Raw genomic sequence first — 19,128 nt, forward strand, 5'->3', positions numbered from 1 at the left:
ATCGAATTCTGCATTGGGCTCCCTGCAAGGAGCCTGCTTCTCCCTCTGCCTGTGTCTCTGCTTCTCTCTCTCAGTCTGTGTCTCTCATGAATAAATAAATCTTAAAAAAAAAAAAGTTAAACATGGAGTTACCATCTGACCATATAATTACATTCCTGGGTATTTATCCTAGAGAAATGAAAATTTATGTTCACATGGAAACCTGCGGATGAATGTTCATAGCATCTTTATTTGCAATAGTCCCAAACTCAAAGCAACCTAAATGTCCTTCGATGCGTGACTGGATAAACAAACTGCAGTAATCCATATGATAGAACACTATTTAGCAATAAAAAAAGAACAAAGTATTGATAAGCAAATAACTGGATGAATCTCAAGAGCATTGTAATGAGCTAAAAAAGCCAATCTCAAAAAATTACATTCTATTTGATTCCATTTATGTAACCTTTCGGAAGTGACAAAGTTTTAATGGTGAAGAATAAAGTAGTAGTTGCTAGGGCTTAGGGTTGGGGTGGGATGAGAAGGTCACTATAAGAGGATAGCAGGAAGCATGTTTCTTGGTGGTGATGGAATAGTCTCATATTCTGTTAGTATGTTTACATTAATCTACACATATCATAAAATTTCATAGAACTATGCAGCATAAAAAATAATAGTGTAAAATTGTTGAAATCTGTCTAAGTCTATATTCTCAATAGTATTGTACCAGTATCAGTTTCTTGGCTTTTATAATGTTATGTAAGCTCTTATCATTGGGGGAATCTGGGTAAAGTGTACATGGGAATTATCTGTATTATTTTTGAAATTTCTTGTAAATCTAAAATTGTTTCAAAATAAGTTGAAAAAAAAAAAACCCAGGAGTTAATTAAAAATCTGGTTACGAAATGACTTTGTCAGTTGGTTCCCACATTCTTCTCCCACATACCTTCCTCTGAACTTAGAACTCTCTAGGAAAGAATTAAAGAACTGTCTGGGTAGATATTATTAAGCTCCCTCCATTTGGGAGATTTCTGCCCTATTCAGCCTAACATGGAGCTTTCCCTACTGGGAAAGTGAAATGCATATGCAGCAGGAAAGAAAACCTACATCAGTTACCTTGAAATAGTAAACATAAAATATAAATATACAAGAACAACCAAACATCACTATATAAAAAGAAAATCCGCCATTTGGAAGACCAAGGAAAAAATGGAAAATAACTGGTAATTTAGAGAACAAAAGAAGATTTTTAAATCTGTGAACTCTACTTCTTGTCCTCAGAGAACTGTGAAGATGTGGTATTCATAAAATAAGAATTGGGCAATCACAAAACAAAAAAAAGAGCTTTTAGGAATTAACTCTATGATTATTCCCTCCCCCTACATTTTTAAGAAGGGTTTGAATTACAGTTATAGAATGATTTCAAGCAGAGTAAAATGGAGAAAAAAAAAGGAGGAAAATATAGAAAGAAAAAAACAAAACAGAAGGTCAAGCCAAAATACCAACAAGTTGTATAGTAAGAATTTCAGAAAGAAAAGAATTAAGACAAAACCAAAAGGCTGGGGGAGGGGAGAAAATCAAGGAAGAAGAAAAAAAATAACTAAGAGAATTTCCGCGAGCTAAAGAACCTTCTTATGGAAGCAATCTACCAAGTGAAGTGAAGATTAAATAAAGAAGACCCTCATCAAGATGTAACTTCATGAAAATTCAGTACTTTAAGATATGGCATAAATAGAAACCTCTTCCGAGATTAAAAAAAATATAGATCTGCACAGAAGAAGAAATTGAATTTGTGTATTAGACTTTTCAAAAGTAAAATGTTCATAGAAAAATAATTTTAACCTAGCATTCTATACTCTAGACAATTTAATGAAGTCTAGGACGAGCATAAAGACCATTTCAATATGGAAGGTCGCAGCTCCTTTAGGTGCCAGGCATTATTTTCATATGTTACTTGAGGACATAATCCAGAAAAATAGTAGTAGAAATCAAGAAAAAGAAATGTCTGGCTTATTTCACTAAGGTTAGTTACATTGTGATTCATCCATGTTTTGGGTGTATTAATATTCATGCCTTTTTTTATTGCTGAGTAGTAGTCCATTGTGTGGATATGCCATGTTTGTTCATTCACCTCATTGATGGCCATTAGGATTGTTTTCAGTTTTTGACAAATACTAGATATTAATGCACACATTTTTATATGGACATGTGCTTTCATTTTTCTTAGAAATACTTAGGAATGGAACGGCTCGATTATATAGGAAGTGTATTATTATTATTTTTTGCTTTTTAAGAAATTGCCCAAGTGTTTTCCAAAGTAGCTGTAGCATTTTATGTCCCCATCAGCACATCTTAGGGGTTCAATTGTTCTATATTTTGCCTATCCTCTAGATGGTCAGTTGTTTTAATTTTAGCCATTCTAACAGGTGTATAGTGGCATCTCACTGTGGTTTTTATATTTATATATTTATTATTTATTTATTCATTCATTCTTAAAGGACTTATTTATTTATTTTGAGAGAGTGAGCACAAGCAGGGCGAGGGCAGAACTTCAAGCTGAGCGGAGATCATGACCTGAGCTAAAATCAAGAGTTGGTTGCTTAACCAACTATGCATCTCTGGCGTCCCCTTACTCTGTGGTTTTAATTTGAATTCCTCTAATGTCTGGACAGCTTTTTATGTACTTATTCATGCCTCTTGGTAAAATGTCCATATGTATTTTTTTGTCTATAATTGGCTTGTTTTATTATTCTGGATATATGATTTGTTTTACTCTCTGCTCTTTTTTATTGGTATTTGCTTTTCTATTCCCCTCCTGTACACTCAAGTAGAGAAATAGAAATTAGGATATTATTTAAAAATAAAGTTTTATTGAAACCACTTGGTTTGATCAATTTGAGCACCTAATTCCTAGTCACTCAAGCAGACACCTACCTGCCGGGGGAAAGTATTCATTTAGAAAACAGAATGTGGCCCTCCTGGTTTTTACATAAGTCTTGGTCTAGGGGAGAATGTCATTTACCTAGGACTCTTCAGGTGTCTCAATGAGGAAATCCACAGGAGAGATGAAAGGTCTTCTCTAGTAGATCTGGGCGGGGATGGGATCATAGGACTAAGTTTGTGGTTGCCTGCACTGGGGAACTTCTCCCTGGAAGAGCAGGGTCAGGTCTGAACTTGTGTGAAGGCTGATCAGGAGACAGTAACTGCAATGGCCCCACCTGCCTGAATTGGCAGGAAGTTCATGTTCTTGATTCTCTGCTCATTAATATCAGATCGTTCCCAGTTGACTCAGCACCTTTTAGGCTATGTGCAATTTTGTGGGTCAAGGCACAGTTGGCCAGTTTGTCTATAATTCCTCATCAAACATTCCCTGCTGCCTTTTTTGTTTATCTGACATGGGAGCTTGGGAATATTTGTTACTTCTCAAAAGTAGCCAATATAGATAATTCTAAAACATAATTAGGGTCACCTAATGTTTTACAAATGTCATCCTAGGCATATTCAAGTTTAAAACATAGTACAATTTTAATTATTAGCAAAAAAATTTGGCACATCTGAGATTAAGGGCTTCTTATGGACATTCCAGTGCCCTCTCTGGACATCTGAGTTAACCAGACCAGATCTCAAGCCCAGATCCTCTGTCTCCCCATCCCTCTCATCCCCCAACCTTGGCACCAACCAAAAGTGGCCCTGTTCTTAAAGACTCTTATGTTCTAGTCAAGACAGAGCACGTACACAGGGAAGTTAGTTTCAGCATTTAAAAGACAATGTTATAGTCATATGGAATGTTTTATAAAACAATACAACAAAAAAGTTTTGAATGTGTGCTGTGACAAGTTTAATAATTGTTGGAGAATAGTAGGAAATAATCTTTAAACTGGTTTTATCCTATAAAATCTGCATTAAGTGGCTCATGAAAATTAACCATTTGCCCTGAGTTTGTTAGTTGTTTCACCAATTTCAAAGCCATGGCTTTAGACGACCCCAGAATTTGACTGATGGAATTTAAAAGGACGAGAGCACAGAAAAACACTTAAGATATTTTTAGAAAAAGAACTTTTGGGTTCACATTTGACCTCTACCAGTTACTATCTATGTGGCTTAGTCTCTTTGAAATCAGTTTTTTCATCTATAAAAAGAGAATAATCCTTCCTCATGTAAGATAGGATATTTGAAAGCACTTGGTAATAGTAAAGAAAATTCTGATTATCACCCAGATGGAATTTTTCTGTAACTAGCAAAGGGCTAGTTTGTTTTTTTTTTTAAAGTTAAGAGTTAAAGGAACATATTTCATTCTAAAAACTCCTTGGGATAAATTGGGCTCTGAGTGAGCTATGATAGCTTGCAACTGCTTACTTGGTCTTGAAGTTAGCACCTTCCTGAGTCTGCAGTCTCGAATTTAATCTCCTTACTCTGAAGGAGACACAGATTAAAGGAGGTAAAGGTCCAGCTTCTGCTCTCTTTTAGGGGTAAGTCCACACCAAGGAGGAAATAAAGACAGAATTGCTAAGTCACCTGCTCCCTTCAGAACACTATGGAATCAAACTGTTTCTTACTCTAGGTGTCAGCTCTTGCAGCTCTGGGGTTTAATGCTGTGCATCGCCACTTGACCCCATCACAATTTAATCTGGCTACACTTCAGAAGCACATAATAAACCACAATAGTCAAAACTCATTTGACAACTCTCTTGGTTTCTACCCAAACTTGTGTCATTTGTTAAATCAGCACTTAAACACCAATATGTTTTAGAACATTAGCTACAATATTAGCAAAGGAACAAAATTAGTTTATGTGATTTCATTTTTTTTTTTTTTTTGCCGGTAGGTGTGTGCTAAGTAACACACTGACCCAACTTTTGGAATTTAAACTTGAACCAGAATATCACATAAAATATTTTCCCATTTATGAAGTACTTTCATACACACTACTATCATTTGATTCATTCAGGAGGAATTGGGGATGGTTGTTCTACTTTAGAAATTTGGAACTGAGAACAAGTATGACTTCCTTAAGATCTCACAGCCACTGAAGGTAGACTGGGACTAGGGGTGCCTGGGTGGCTCAGTTGGTTAGGTGTCTGCCTTAGGCTCAGATCAGGATCCCAAGCCCCACATTAGGCTCCCTGTTCAGCGGGGAGCCTGCTTCTCTCTCTGCCCCTCCCCTGCTTATTCTCTTTCTCTCTCTCTCTCTAATAAATAATTTTTTTTTTAAAGGCAAGGAGACTGGGACTAGAAAGAAAAAAATCTGCCAATTATCCAACAAACCTCATTGCTTCTGGTTGGGGAAGAATAATGAAAGGTTCTCAGGAAAGGCACATGATTCATGCACGGATGGGAGAGAGGACTTGTGTTGGGAAAGGTGTCCAGGATTCTCCACTCTCCGTGGCTCTTCCAGGTCACAATGACATCCTGAAGACATAGCAGCTGAGTGTCAGTTCATCAGGGAGGAGTACCACGGCTTTCCCCATTTTCTGTGGAGAAGCAGCACAACCTAGGAATCAAAGCATGGACTTCAATGTCACCCCTGTCCTAGCTCTACTGCCTAGTAGCTTGTGTGCTCTGGGGGAAGTCACCTAATCTTTCAAAGTGTGTGTTTCTGTAAAATGCCCAGAAGATTAAATGAGACAATAATATTAATAAAACCAGGCACAGGGTCTGCCACACACTTCTCGAGGAACATGGAAGATGAGATGGAAGGAATCTACAATATCCTGCGTGTATAGCTGATGGTTTGGGTTTGCAAAGTTGCATCCATCTGTCTGAAAACAATCCACAGATGGGTTTTGTTTGGCCGACAGAGGGATGGCCCCCCTAGTACCTAGGACATCAAAGAGCTTTTCTGAGGCCAACAAAATAAGGCCAGGAATGCCCTGACTATGACTGGAAGGTGATGTGGTTTTGAATTTTTTTTTTTCAATTTAGTTAGTTTGGGGCTTGCTCCAGCATCTTCTCATAAGTCTAGAGGTCTGGGGGACAGCTCTTAGTTCTATCACCTTAACACAAGAAAGTATGAAGGAGACAGACAATAAGAGTGTGTGCCAGAGGGAAGAGAGCAGGGCATTTGTGCCAAATTAGTTATTTCTTCAGTTTTTGCAGTTGGCATTCTTTCTTGTAAGTCTTTACTCATTGTACCGGATGACCATTGCTGCAGCTATATATATAAACATAGCTGAGAGTGAGAAAAGATTTTGTTGTAAACATTTTTTTGTGATTTTTTTTTTTTCAAAATGAATTCAGGAAAAGATTGTGGCTTGGCTGGGGATGAGAGTGGAAGGAGAGAAGGAACAGATATATAAACAGAGCGTATCATTTTTCCATGTAATGATGTCTGACACTTATACTCCTACAAAGAATTGTGTGTGCCACTCAGGAGTCCTTTCCGCTCCTGAATTATGGTTCAATAGTTCAGAAATTAAATTGCTTCCTCTCAGACCAGACTATAGACGTTGATCACTTCATGTTGCAGACAAATTATAACCTTTTGGAGTTTCTTTCCCAAGTGTAGGTGGCGATAGTGTTGCAATGCTCACCCAGGCCTTTCTTGAACTCCCAAGAAAAGAGCCTCAGATGCTGAATTTTCTATAAAGGGTATAGTCTATATTACCATATAAGACATATCTATTGGGGGCCTCAGAAAAGGGTAGGTCAACAGTCCTCCCATCCTTTTTTTATATACCTCCAGGAAGCAAGGCATATAGTGAAAGAGAGAGGGTACGTGGCGACACAGATGGGGGAAGAGCTTTTTTCATTACATTACTATATTTTTAAGATATTTATTTATTTGTTTGTTATTTATTTATTTATTTGAGACACACAGAGAGAGAGAGGCAGAGACACAGGGAGAGGGAGAAGCAGGCTTCCTGTGGGGACCCTGATGCAGGACTCGATCCCAGGACCCCAGGACCACGCCCTGAGCTGAAGGTGGATGCTTAACCACTGAACCAGCCAGGCGACCCTCATTACATTACAATAGACTCCATTTGAACCAGAACCTCTTATCATCTGGCTGAGAAAAAAGAAGTGGGTCCTAGACCCATGATGAAGAGAAGACGAGGACTGCTCTTCACTGATCCTATATTTAGATCAGGAGGCCAGCGAGGGCACTTCCCAGGATACCACTTTATAGGAGGTATCCGACATTGCTGGGAATGTTACAGGATGGAGAAAATTTCATCCCTGGAATGCCTTTCAGGGAAAGAATTGTTAACTGTTGAGAGGACTACTTTGAGAAGCTGCTTTGAACTGGGGGGTGGGTTGAGATAAGATTCTGAAGGGAAATACATATTAAAAGGAACAAGATATAGTTGCTAAATTTGCCTTCTAAGAGGAAAGGTTCTGCTTAAGCCAAGTCTGTTCTGCCAAGTGGAGTATGCCCGTCTGGAGCCAGAACAGAATTGTGAGGACATTGGAGAGGCCCCTTGTGCCACCAAGGGTCCTCCTTGTGTGCCCTTTCCCTTGGGAGTACTGACCCAGCCTTGATCCACTTAATGCCCAAAGTATCTTGGCCATGTGAGCCCCTGAGGGCAGATGAACCTTGGTTGACCATGGAGGCCTTCATCTGGAACAACGCCTGGCATGAGGCAGTGTGGAAGGGAACGTGGGCAGGCAGGCCCTGGCTCTGTGTGGTTGAAAAAAAAGGAAGGAAGGAAGGCGGCTTTGGGAAATGTGGACTAGGTCTGCCCAATGTCCTCATTGCCCTTCATAGAGTTGCAAATGGCTCAACATTCAGGTTACAGAAGGATGAACTGCCAGGGTTATTATTCTAGTCACTCTATGCTCTCTGGATTGGTATACGCGGGAGAGACCCCCATCTGAACACAGCTCATCCATTCACAGTGTGTGAGAAGGGCTGGGAGGGCCATGTCCTCATCTGCTTTTATGGCCACTTCTTCTCTTCCCCCCTTCTGGGGAGGAGTGCTAGCACTCTCCCTCCTTTCAGAGCGCAGGGTAGAGTAGTACAGGGCATGTCCTAGGAACTGTTTCTCTATTTGCCAATAGTGTACTGTTCATGCAATCCTCATGGCCATTTGGCCCAGAGGAGAGCTTGGGCAATTGTGCTGTGCTCCAGTGGCTTCTTACCTAATTGTCTTCTCAGACTCCCCTCATTGAGTGCCAAGTGCCCTGTGGAAGTCTAAGCCATGAGCACCGGGGTATCAGTTTCAGGTCTCAGGCCTAGGTGCAGAGAACAATAAAGTGTTTATGTGATTAGACCTGTATGAGATTTTTATTTTTTAACTTATTTTTATTTTTTAAAGGTTTCATTTATTTATTCACGAGAGACAGAGAGAGAGAGGCAGAGATATAGGCAGAGGGTGAAGCAGGCTCTCTACAGGGACCCCAATGTGGGACTCGATCCCAGGACCCTGGGATCACCACCTGAGCATCCCTGTATGAGATTTTTAAAACCAAATTCAAATGATTAAAGAATACGCCCTCTTTCTTATTACCAATGTCTTATTTTTATCCTTTGGCTGATTAAAAGACTTTCTGTAGAAAACAAAAGGGAAAATAGAATCTTATTCTTGAAAAAAACATAACCAGGTATAACCCAGGTGTCAGCTCAGACCTACCTGTAGTTTGAGAAAACACAGATTTTAATTGATTCAGTTTGAACTAAAATAATTGCTACTTATATAACTTTCTTTCAGACAGCTAATCCAATCTTACAATAATGCGATATTATGTTTAGATCAACTTCTGAACATGTCTGGAGACATGTTTAATTCAGGGCACCACATTAAAAGAAACTCTGAAGATCTGAGTTACATACAGAGGAAAGTGATAAGAATGATTTAAGGCATAGGAAACCATGTTATATAAAGAAGTTTTAGGAATTAGTTACCTTCTTCTTGGAAAAAAATAACAAGTACTTAAAAGGGTAATGTTAGCTATCTTAAAATATTTGGAAGATAACTAAATTGATTTTGTCCATATCAGGAAAGCATAATTCTATCTAATAAGGAGTGATAGAAAAATGAGTTTGACTCAGTATAAGGAAGACCATTCCAGCAATCGGTATCCCCTAGAAATGCAATGTCAAAGAAAGGAGTCAGTTTCCCTACCCTAAACTCATTCAATCAACACATATTTTTTTGTGACTAACTTCCAGGTGCCATTTTAACAGTAAGATGTAATCATGAATAAACTCCAAAAAGGTCCGTGAGCCATATGTCTGGTATGTGATAGGAAATCTTATCTGAAGAGAAAAGCTAAATTATGTTATTTCTATGGGATTTTTTTTCTACTCTAAAATTTTATACTCTCATTAATTTGAAGAAAACAGCAATAACAAACCTATGTATCACTAACCATTAAAATTAGTCCTTTCTGGACAATGATTATTGTCTCTTATTTTCCCCCAGGGCCAATGAATTGCTGTTTATTGTATAAAAATAGGTGCTGGGGCACCTGGGTGGCTCAGTAGGTTAAGCAAGGACTTTTGGTTTTGTCTCAGGTCATGATGTCACAGTCCTGGGATTGAGCCCCAAGCCCGGCTCCACGCTCAGTGGGGAGTCAGCTTGAAAGCTCTTTCCCTCTGCCCCTCCCCTCATTCATGCAGTTCTCTCTTTCTCTCAAATAAATAAATAAATCTGGACGCCTGGGTGACTCAGTGGTTAAGTGTCTGCCTTCGGCTCAGGTCAAGATCCCGGGGTTCTGGGATCGAGTCCCACCTCAGGCTCCTCCTGCTTCTCCCTCTGCCTCTCTCTCTGTATCTCTCATGAATAAATTAATAAAATAGTTTTTAAAAAATAGATATTAAAAAAAAAGATGATCAGTTAGATCTGGATTGTGGCTTTAGCAAACCCAAGAGGAAGGCAGCGATGGTAGTGAGTTTTCTATCATGGTAGCCCAACAGTCTGCCCTTCCCACTGTTCCAGTCAATCAAGATGTTTTTAATCTAACTTTTCAAACACATTAGCTTTCACCCTAAACCATGTACATTGGTACGTTTGATGCCATGCCTTCCATATCTTCATTCAAATTCTTGGTAGAATCCTTAGAGAGAATAAGAGTAGAGTGTTCTGGTCAGCTTTCCATTAAACCGCTAATCAGGGTTACTGGGCAATTGGGGATCCAGCTTGCTAACTGTAGCTACATACGCCATTAAAAAACTCTTTTTAACATCGATATTGTGAAAGATCTTGAGAGATAATATACCAAGTCACTGTATTTTAGCATATTTCATTCTGTCCTTAAAAAAAAAAAGCATGCTTTGGGGACCTGGGTGGCTCAGTCAGTTAAGTGTCTGCCTTGGGCTCAGGTCATGATCCTGGGATCCTAGATGGAGCCCTGCATTGGGCTCCCTGCTCAGTGGGGAGTCTGCTTCTCCCTCTGTTCCTTCCCCTGCTCCCCCACTTAGGTTCTCTCTCTCTCTCTCTCACTCTCTCACACTCTCTCAAATACATAAATAAAAATCTTTTTTTTTTTAAACTATGCTATGCTATCAAAATGCCTTCATCGTCTGGAGGTCACCATTTCATATCCTGCATACTCATGAGCTATGTTCAAAAATTTAGCTATTTTTCAGCCTGAATGTACCCTTTTTTAAAAAAAATTAGAACATCTAGAGTCTAATTTTCTAAAGCTAATTTTCTCCTTTAGTGTTTCTAAGTATGAAATTATTTCCTTGAATACTTTTTTCCTGTATATTTTTTATTTTGTTCATGTTCTTTTATTAAAAATTTCTATTAAGAATATACTTTAAAGTTTATTCCAAGCAGAATTTAACAAAAGAGCTATATTTTAATTATGGTATAAGATGTTGCTTGAATTTAACCAATACTAGGAAATAGAGAATACTTACAGAAATAAAAAATAAAATGGTGATAAATCCCCATAACATAGTAAAGACTTTAGAAAATCATTAAAAGATGGAGACTATCTGCTTTCCACCATTAGAAGTTTTATCAGTCACTGAATAAATTTTCACTTTAAAACTAGGCTTGCATCTTCCAGTGTTATATTGTTAATTAAAAAAAGACATGAGAAAAATTGGGATCATTTATCCAGTATTAGCTATTTGGATTTTAAAAACTTCCAAAAGGTATTAAAATTCAATTTCCTAAACCTTATGAGAATTGTGCAGCTTTTATGTTTATTGTCTCTTGTCCTCCATAAATTAGAATGTCAGCTTTCTGAGGGGAAGACACTTTGTCTTGCCCTGTGCACCCAGTATCTAGAACAATATCTAATACAGAATAGGGGACAAATAAATGCATTTTGACTAACTGATTCACAGTTATATTCTCTGAATATTAAAAAAATTAAGACCATGTGGTTGTTGTTTCCCATGGAGCATGTGACTTCCTCTTTAGCCCACAATTTTCTCTTCTTAGTCAGAATTAAGCCTCAAGTACCAGTTTTTCTCATTGCTTTTTAAATATTTTGAGAGAGAAATTTGTTATCCGAGTAATTCAAAAAAAGAAAATATGAAAGTGTTTGCGCTGACCTCATTCTGCCTCAAACTCTGTGGGAGAAATAGGCTGTGGGCCTATTTATGTGAGACTTTGGCTCAAGACTGATTCTTCCCCTCAAGACTGGTTCTTCTCCTCAGCCTTGGGGACTTCGCGAGGCTTAGTTCCTGAAGATGGCGAATGAAGAGGGAGGCAAGGCAAGTTGGTTACTTTGCCAGCCCTTGAACAAGTAGGAAGTACCTCCTTAGAAAAAAAGGATGTTCCATCCCATTATTGAGAGAGGAGCATAAAGTTGGATTTCAGTGGATTACAGGGGAAGAGAATGGGCTTTTGGATCAGACAGGCCTGAGTTCAAATCTTCACTCTACCATTTATGGACTGTGTGCCCCAAACCTCTGATTCTTGGTTTCTCTTCTTTACATTTTTCATGAGGGAAGAAGACTGTGTATGCGAAACATCCAGTACAGTACTTTGCACGTAATAAACTTTCACAATGTGTTCTATTGTTATTATAACATCCAGTCAGAGAATATAGTCAGTGCTGTCTGGATAATCCAACATTTCCTGGTGTTCTTGAGATGCTTTAAGGAAGCATGTGGGATATACCAGTGAACGAAATAGACAAAAAAGAAAATCACTGTTCTCTGTGGAACTTAAATGAAGTATCAGAAAGCATAAGAAAAAATTAAGATGGAGACTATCCTATGCCACTATTTTCTTTCCACCATTCCCGTGGAAGTTTTAACTGTAGCTGAATAAATTTTCACTTTAAAACTAGGCTTCCATTTCTAAATATTATATTGTTAATTAAAAAAAGAGATGAGAAAAACTGGGACCATTTATCTTAATTTTTTCACAAATCAAGTTTTTTTTTTAAGATTACTACCATTTTCCTAGTTCTAAGCATTATCTGCTTTAAACTCCTTCAACAGCCTTCCAATGTTTCCTTTCATCCTGCCTCCAACTCCACCCCACATAGAAGAGAATTCATTAAAATCCTAATCTGATCAAATTACTCCTCAGTTTAAATCCCTTCAACAGCTTCCAATTGCCCTAGGACACCACCTAATCTCCTTAAAACCACACCTTGTTACTTTTTAAAAAAGATTTATTTATTTGAGAAAGAAAGAGAGAGAGAGAGAGAGAGCATTCACAAAAGTGTGTGAGTGAGCCAGAGCCCATGCAGGGGTGAGGGGCTTAGGGAGAGGGAAAGAGAGTCTCAAGCAGAGCCCATTGGGGTCAACCTCACAACTCTGAGATCATGACCTGAGCCAAAATCAAGAGTTGGATGCTCAACCGACTGAGCCTCTCAGGTGTCCCCACACCTTGTTACTTGACCCCTTCCTCTTTCCTGGTCTGGAAGAGTGGCACTACCTTGTTCTTTCTGAACCTCTTCCAGCTACCCTCCGGGGCCTTGCTCTCTTCCTCACAGCAGAGCATTTGTCCTTGTTCTCTTTACCTGAAGTGTGCCTCCTTGCTTTCTTTTGTTTTTACTATTCTTGATATTCATCCTTCAGGTGTGGCTTAAATGTCATTTTCTCAAGGAAGTTTCTGGAATAATCCCATGGATTGGTTCAGCGCCTCTGTGTTGAGCTTCCCTAGCACCCACTTCAGATCTCCCCTTGCATTTACCACAGATTGCTGCCAATGTTTATTGGCTTGCGTGTGCTCCATAGTGCCCCAGAAGAGCTGGATCACAGGACCCTTGCTTGCCTTGTTCTCTATTGTGTCCTAGGATCTAGCCATGAGGAGTCCAGAGTAGACCCTCAAATATTTGTTACATGAATGAATGAATAAAAATATAAATAAGCGAATGAAATAGATTTCTGGAGAGGGGCAGCAATCTAGATACTGAGATCATATGAAGAATAGTAGGTAGAAAACTTTATGGACATAGAGAGACATGATTTGGTGAGATAGGACATGCTTCCCCCTCCCTGCCTTTTACCCAAAATATTTAGACTAATCATAGGAAGACAAAAAAGAACAATTTGGTTGCATGATGCATTTTTCATTTTTATTTTGTATAATTCCTAAAATTTAAGTGGCAGATTCATTTCATCTGCTTTTGGGAAGCGGTGAGATGTTCCCTTAACTTTGAACATACTTCTCAGAAATAGCTAACGTTCTGATTTCTGAATTTTGGGTATCTCCTAAGGAATACTAGTTAGCGAACATGCTGCCTCTTATGGACTAAACTCTGTTCCCTCCACCCCAACATTTTATGCTGAAATCCTTACCCCCAGGAACCTCAGAATGTGACTCCATTTAGAGATAAGGCCTTTACAGAGGTGGTTAAAGTTAAATGAAGTCCTATGGGTGACCCCTGATTGAATAGACTGGTGTCCTTATAAGAAGTGACACCAAAAAGAAAGAAGAAGAAGAAGAAGAAGAAGAAGAAGAAGAAGAAGAAAAGAAAAAGAAGAGACACCAAAGATATTTAGACACAGAGAGAGGATCACATGAGGACACAGTGGGAAGACTACATCTGCAAACCAAGAAGAGGGGTCTTAGGAGAAACCAAACCTGCCAACATCTTGATCTTGGACTTCCAGCTTCCAGAACTGAGACAAAATAGATTTCTGTTGTTCAAGCCACTCATTCTGAGATTTTGTTATGGAAGCCCTACCAAACTAATACAGTACGCTCTTAATTTATAGGTATTAGGGAAAACCTACTCCATAAATTGGAATTCTCCACCTTGGCTATGGGATTGGAGCATCACACCATTCTTGTCATATCTGGCCTGATAAAAATATTTGCAGTGTTAGTTCTAAGGAAGTGTAGAAAAGCTCACTCTGAGATGGGTGAATTTACACTGAGTGTGTATTTCTCCTTCTGCAGAGACAAGTGCCAGAATTGGTTATTCTGTTCCTAATAGAACATGGACCCAAAGATCCCAGCATCTACAAAGTTTCCTAAGGATTTCCAAAATCCTTCAGGCTTAAAACCTCAGAATAACTTTGACTCTTTTTTTTTTTTACCACCTACATATATTCAATGACCAATTCTTGTTGATACTTATTCCAAAATGCCTCCTTCATACATCCCATTGTTTTTCTTTGCATAGTCATCAGGAAAACTCAAAGTCATAGACAAGTCATTGCCAAACCCTCCTATCTGGTCTTTCCCTTCTACTCTGCAACTGCCAACAAGTTGATATTCATAAAATGCTATCTTACCAGTGCCTGTTGAGAAAATTCAGTATCTCCTCATTGTTAGAAATTAAAGTATAAACTCTTGCAGGTGGAATTAAAAGAACTTCCTAGTCTGGTCCCATTGTACTAATGCATTATTCTTTCCCAGGATATATAGCATCACACCTAGACTTCAGCTGGCCAGTTTTCTCACTGTTTTAGAAGCTGATGCTTATTTCTAACTCTATACCATTCCTCCATGCTCTTCCCTCTTTTGCAATATTTTCCATGCTCACTGCCTCCTTTCCTCTCTACCTGACAATACCCTGTTTACCAGTTAAGACCTATCTGACCTCTATCTCTAGGAAGTTTTCCCAATCATTGCATTCATGACTCTCTCAGATCAATTCCCATATATAGAGTTTGAATTGCCCTGTTAAGTTCTTGGCATTTTTTTTTCTTTTTTAGGTTTTTATATCACTTCTAGTTAGTTAACGTATGGTGTAATATCAGCTTCAGGTGAACAATATAGTGATATGGCACTTCCATACAACACCTGGTGCTCAACACTACAAGTGCGTTCCTTAATTCCCATTACCTATTTACCTCACCCACCTCCACCTCCTCTCTGGTAAATTCTCAGCATTTTAGTCCAAAATTTATAGTTCACCATAATTGGAAATTTTTATTTTGCTCTAAGTGCCTGGGGAAAAGAAGCTTCAATATACATCCCCAATAGACTTTCTATCAGAAGGTCAGTCTTTACATAAATTTCAAACCCAAACACAGTATTTTGCAGTGTATCCTAAATATGCTCTGCCTCAAGGCTTTTCCTAAAACAAGTTCTTAGTCTCTGAAGTGTTTTAAGCAACTATGATCACTAACACTTATTGACAAAGAAGTCTTGAATTCTGAGGATGCTGGCAATTCTCTTCTTTGAGTAAAATACTTGGAGAGTGTAAAACTTTGAGAATACAGGCAAGACCTTTCCTAAGATCAGAGAGTGAAGGCCACTTTAGGAATACAGTTATTTGTGGATAGAGATCATGGTTGCCTGGTGGTTCTTAATCATAGCTTCACAGTAGAGTCCATTGGAGAGGTTTTGAAAACCCAGTTATATCAAATCAATATGAATCTCTGGGGGGCGGGACTCAGGCAGCAGTAGTTGAGGCACCTAGGTGATTCTAATAAGAACCATTTCTGTAGCCCATATGATAAATGTAGCTTGGAATTCTGCACCCAGAAAGGGGTATTTAATATTATGATAATCAAGAATGCTTAGTTGTCTCTATTTTTGCCCAATGGGGGATCCATTTTCAACTCAGATACTCCATACTACTTAAAGGGAAGATATCCGTCCTCACAATCAGATAACAGAATTGTGTGGCCACATAAATAAAAATATACTTCTTTGGGGGTCTTTAATACAGATATTTTATATAGCATTTTAGAAAAAGGAATCATTCCCAACACTGATTGAGACTAAGTGAATGGAGCAATGGCGTGGATAGTACTTGATAGTTTCCTGTAAATAAGAATAAAGGTACTTATGTTTAGTGCCTTCTCCGAGTCTCTAGACTAAGTAAGTTCCCCTGTTGTTTCTGTGTGCCTTTCATTCATTGCATGTATTGCCAGAGTTTGCATTGATCTGTATGACATTTTATTCCTGCCTCACTCCCTACTATACTGTAAGCTCTCAGAGTGCAAAGACCGTTTTCACACATCTTATCCTCACCCAATCTTGTTTATAGTATAGACTCAAACATACTTATTAAATGAGAGAGAGGAGAGAGTAGAGAGGGAGGAAAGAGGAAAGCTTTAAACTGCTTCACAATGCATGTTTCCTGGAAATATATTCTGTCTATTGGAATCTCTACTCATGAAAGTTTTGCTCCCTGAAGTTTCTAGAAATTAAGCATGCACAAGGAAAACCTCCAACACATTTGCTAAGCCAATGTAGTCCCATCAGATGTCTGGGTCAGTATCCTTTGGAACATTTCTCCTTTTTTTTTTTTTGCCTTTAAGATAACATTTTATCAGATATCAAAAGATTATAATGAGAATAAGATTGTGTCTTTTATCTTGTTGAACACTGAATTTGAAATACCTGTCACAGTGTGGAGCTTAGGGTAGGTACTTGATACATATTTATTTAATCAATGTTGGACAGAACGAAAGAATATATGAAAGAATGAGGTGGCATCTCAGTAGAGACTGGTGTGAAAACTGGAGAGGGAACTGACAGATTTTAGACAAATTAAGAAGATCTAGACTGGTCTAGAACTGAGAAAACTAGATAGCTACAGCAAAGGTATGATAGGCATAGATGACTTCAACGACACTTTCAAAACAAATACATGCAGCATCTATTCCCACCCTTCCAACAGCAATAAGGACACAAGATGTATGTCAGCAGAAGTCTTTGAAAACCAAGTTAGAACTGTAGGATACAATTCCTAGTGGTTCCTCACTTGAATCCTTTGAAATCTAACCCAATTTGTTTCATTCTGGGATATTTTTCACGGTTGCTACGTCAAAAGAGAACAGACTCAGCAAATCTCAGCAGATGACAGCAGAACATGGGCTTGGCACCTACGTCAAGGATTTAAATCCCACAGCTGCATTTTTCATCACTCAATTGTACCTCCTCTTCCACTTTATCCCTGTGTCGTATTGGTGTCACAAAAATGAAGAAAACTCAGTTTGGCAACCTTTATAATCCTGTTCTAGCGAGTTTCATAGTTCTGGATAACCGCTTCCCTTTCTGTGGTGACAAAGAGAAAAGAACGATATGGATTGATCCATACTCTATACTGGTGTTTGTTCTTTTGGTAAGTGCCAAAAGCAAACCCTATAGTCTGAAGGCTTACCTGGTTTATCTGAAAGCTTCTACAGTCATAATCAGTTAACAACCAAACTCTTTAGCTTGCTTATCAAGGCCTTTGCTCAGTGAATTCTATCATCTGACTCTTGTATTAGTCAGGGTTCTCCAGAGAAAACTGACAGGATGCAGGTATGGGTGTGTGAATATATGTCTATCTATCTATCATCTATCTATCATCTCAAAGGCCACCTACCAGCAGAACTCCATTTTGTTTGGGCAGCTCAAACTGTTTATTTAGGCCTTCGACCAGTTGGATGAGGCCACCAACATTACCTACTTTACTCAAAGTCCAATTTAAATGTCAGTCTCATCCAAAACAATACCTTCAGACACATCCAGAACAATGTTTGACCAAATATCTGGGCACCATGTCCCAGCCATGTTGACACATAAAATTAACCATCATGCCTTCTATCCTAATTTAGATAGAAGATAGAAGATAAACCATCTTTCCTTCTGTCCTAATGCAGATTTCCTTAACACCATCACTCCCATCCATATGAATCACACTCATTCTAGCCTCTCTTTGTCCCCAGTAACAGCTGCTTCCTCACCTGCCAGTGATGTCCTTCCTCCACTTTCCAGTCTAATGATTCTCAAACTGATGTATCAGAATTATCAGAAGCAAAGAATTGAGTGGCTCAAACTTTGTGGAAATAGCATAGGACCTGAGTATCTGGATTTTGCCAAATTCTGTAGATGACCCTGATACATACCAAAGTTTGAGAATCATGACCCTCATCAAAAGTATGCCCTGTCTTCAAGTGGTTTCCCTATATTCTTTTCATTTGTGAGATTAGGCTTTCAAGAACCCACCTGTATTAGTTTCCTAAGGCTTCCATAAAAAATTCCACAGGCTGACTTAAACAGCAGAAATTCATTTTCTCATAGTTCTGGAGGACGGGAGTCCAAGATCAACCCTGTTGGCAGTGTTGGTTTCTCCTGAGGCCTCTTTCTTGGTTTGTAAGTGATCTCTCCTCAGGGTGTGTGTGTGCACCCCTCCTGTTGCTTTGTGCAACACGTTTTCTCTTTTTATAAGGACACAAGGCAGGTGAGCTCACCTCATGGCTTCATTTTAACTTTATTACCTTATTAAAGGCCCTCTTTCCACATATAGTTACATTGGGAGATACTGAGGGTTAGAGTTGCAACATATGAATTTTGGGGGAACAGAGTTTAGCCCATAACGCTGTTCCAATTCCAAAAGTAAATTTTCCTTTTGTGAATTCCAATACTTTAAATATATACTACACAATTTCAAATTTCCTGTTGCATGACCTTAAAATTGTTTTCCAAGCATATTATGCATTTATCTCTAACTTCTATACATGTAAGTTTTTTGAGGGTAATAACCTTGTGTATAGCATAATCTAATAAATGAAAAGATTCACTCCTGGATGTACTTTAGAATCGTTTGATTGAACTTAAAAACAAAACAAAAAACCCTAACCTCAGGCTTCACTTCCAGAAATTCTAACGTAATTACCAGGAGTGAACATTGGCACCAAGATGTTTTAGAAGCCCTCAAGGTGATTCTGGTTGAATCACCAGGGTCAAGGACCACAATTACAGTGCAAGTGCTTTGTATCACGGTGTATCCTAAGACAGTGTTAGATGTATGGTAAGTGGTCAGTAAATATTTGATGGGATGAATCTTATTTTCACTGTTTTTGAGCTCTATGAGCTCTGTGAAACTTCTTTCATTTCTCTAACC

At 38.6% G+C, this 19,128-nt stretch overlaps 1 long non-coding RNA gene across 2 annotated transcripts in view; it reads right to left on the reverse strand.

Annotated features, from left to right (window-relative positions):
- Positions 1–18,404, reverse strand: part of LOC129505274 (uncharacterized) — a 31,185-nt gene extending 12,781 nt beyond the window's left edge. The window contains exons 1-3 of one of the 2 annotated variants that reach the window (XR_008663503.1): positions 18,231–18,404; positions 8,059–8,151; positions 5,245–5,450 (exon numbers count right to left, since the gene is read on the reverse strand). This is a non-coding gene — a long non-coding RNA (uncharacterized LOC129505274). Of the gene's footprint in view, positions 1–5,244; positions 5,471–8,058; positions 8,152–18,230 lie in introns of both variants that reach the window. The other variant, XR_008663502.1, reaches the window with a different exon arrangement.
- Positions 18,405–19,128: the final 724 nt, after the last annotated feature.

This window comes from Nyctereutes procyonoides, unplaced genomic scaffold, assembly GCF_905146905.1.
Source record: "Nyctereutes procyonoides isolate TBG_1078 unplaced genomic scaffold, NYPRO_anot_genome, whole genome shotgun sequence".
NCBI classification, from domain to species: Eukaryota; Metazoa; Chordata; class Mammalia; order Carnivora; family Canidae; genus Nyctereutes; species Nyctereutes procyonoides.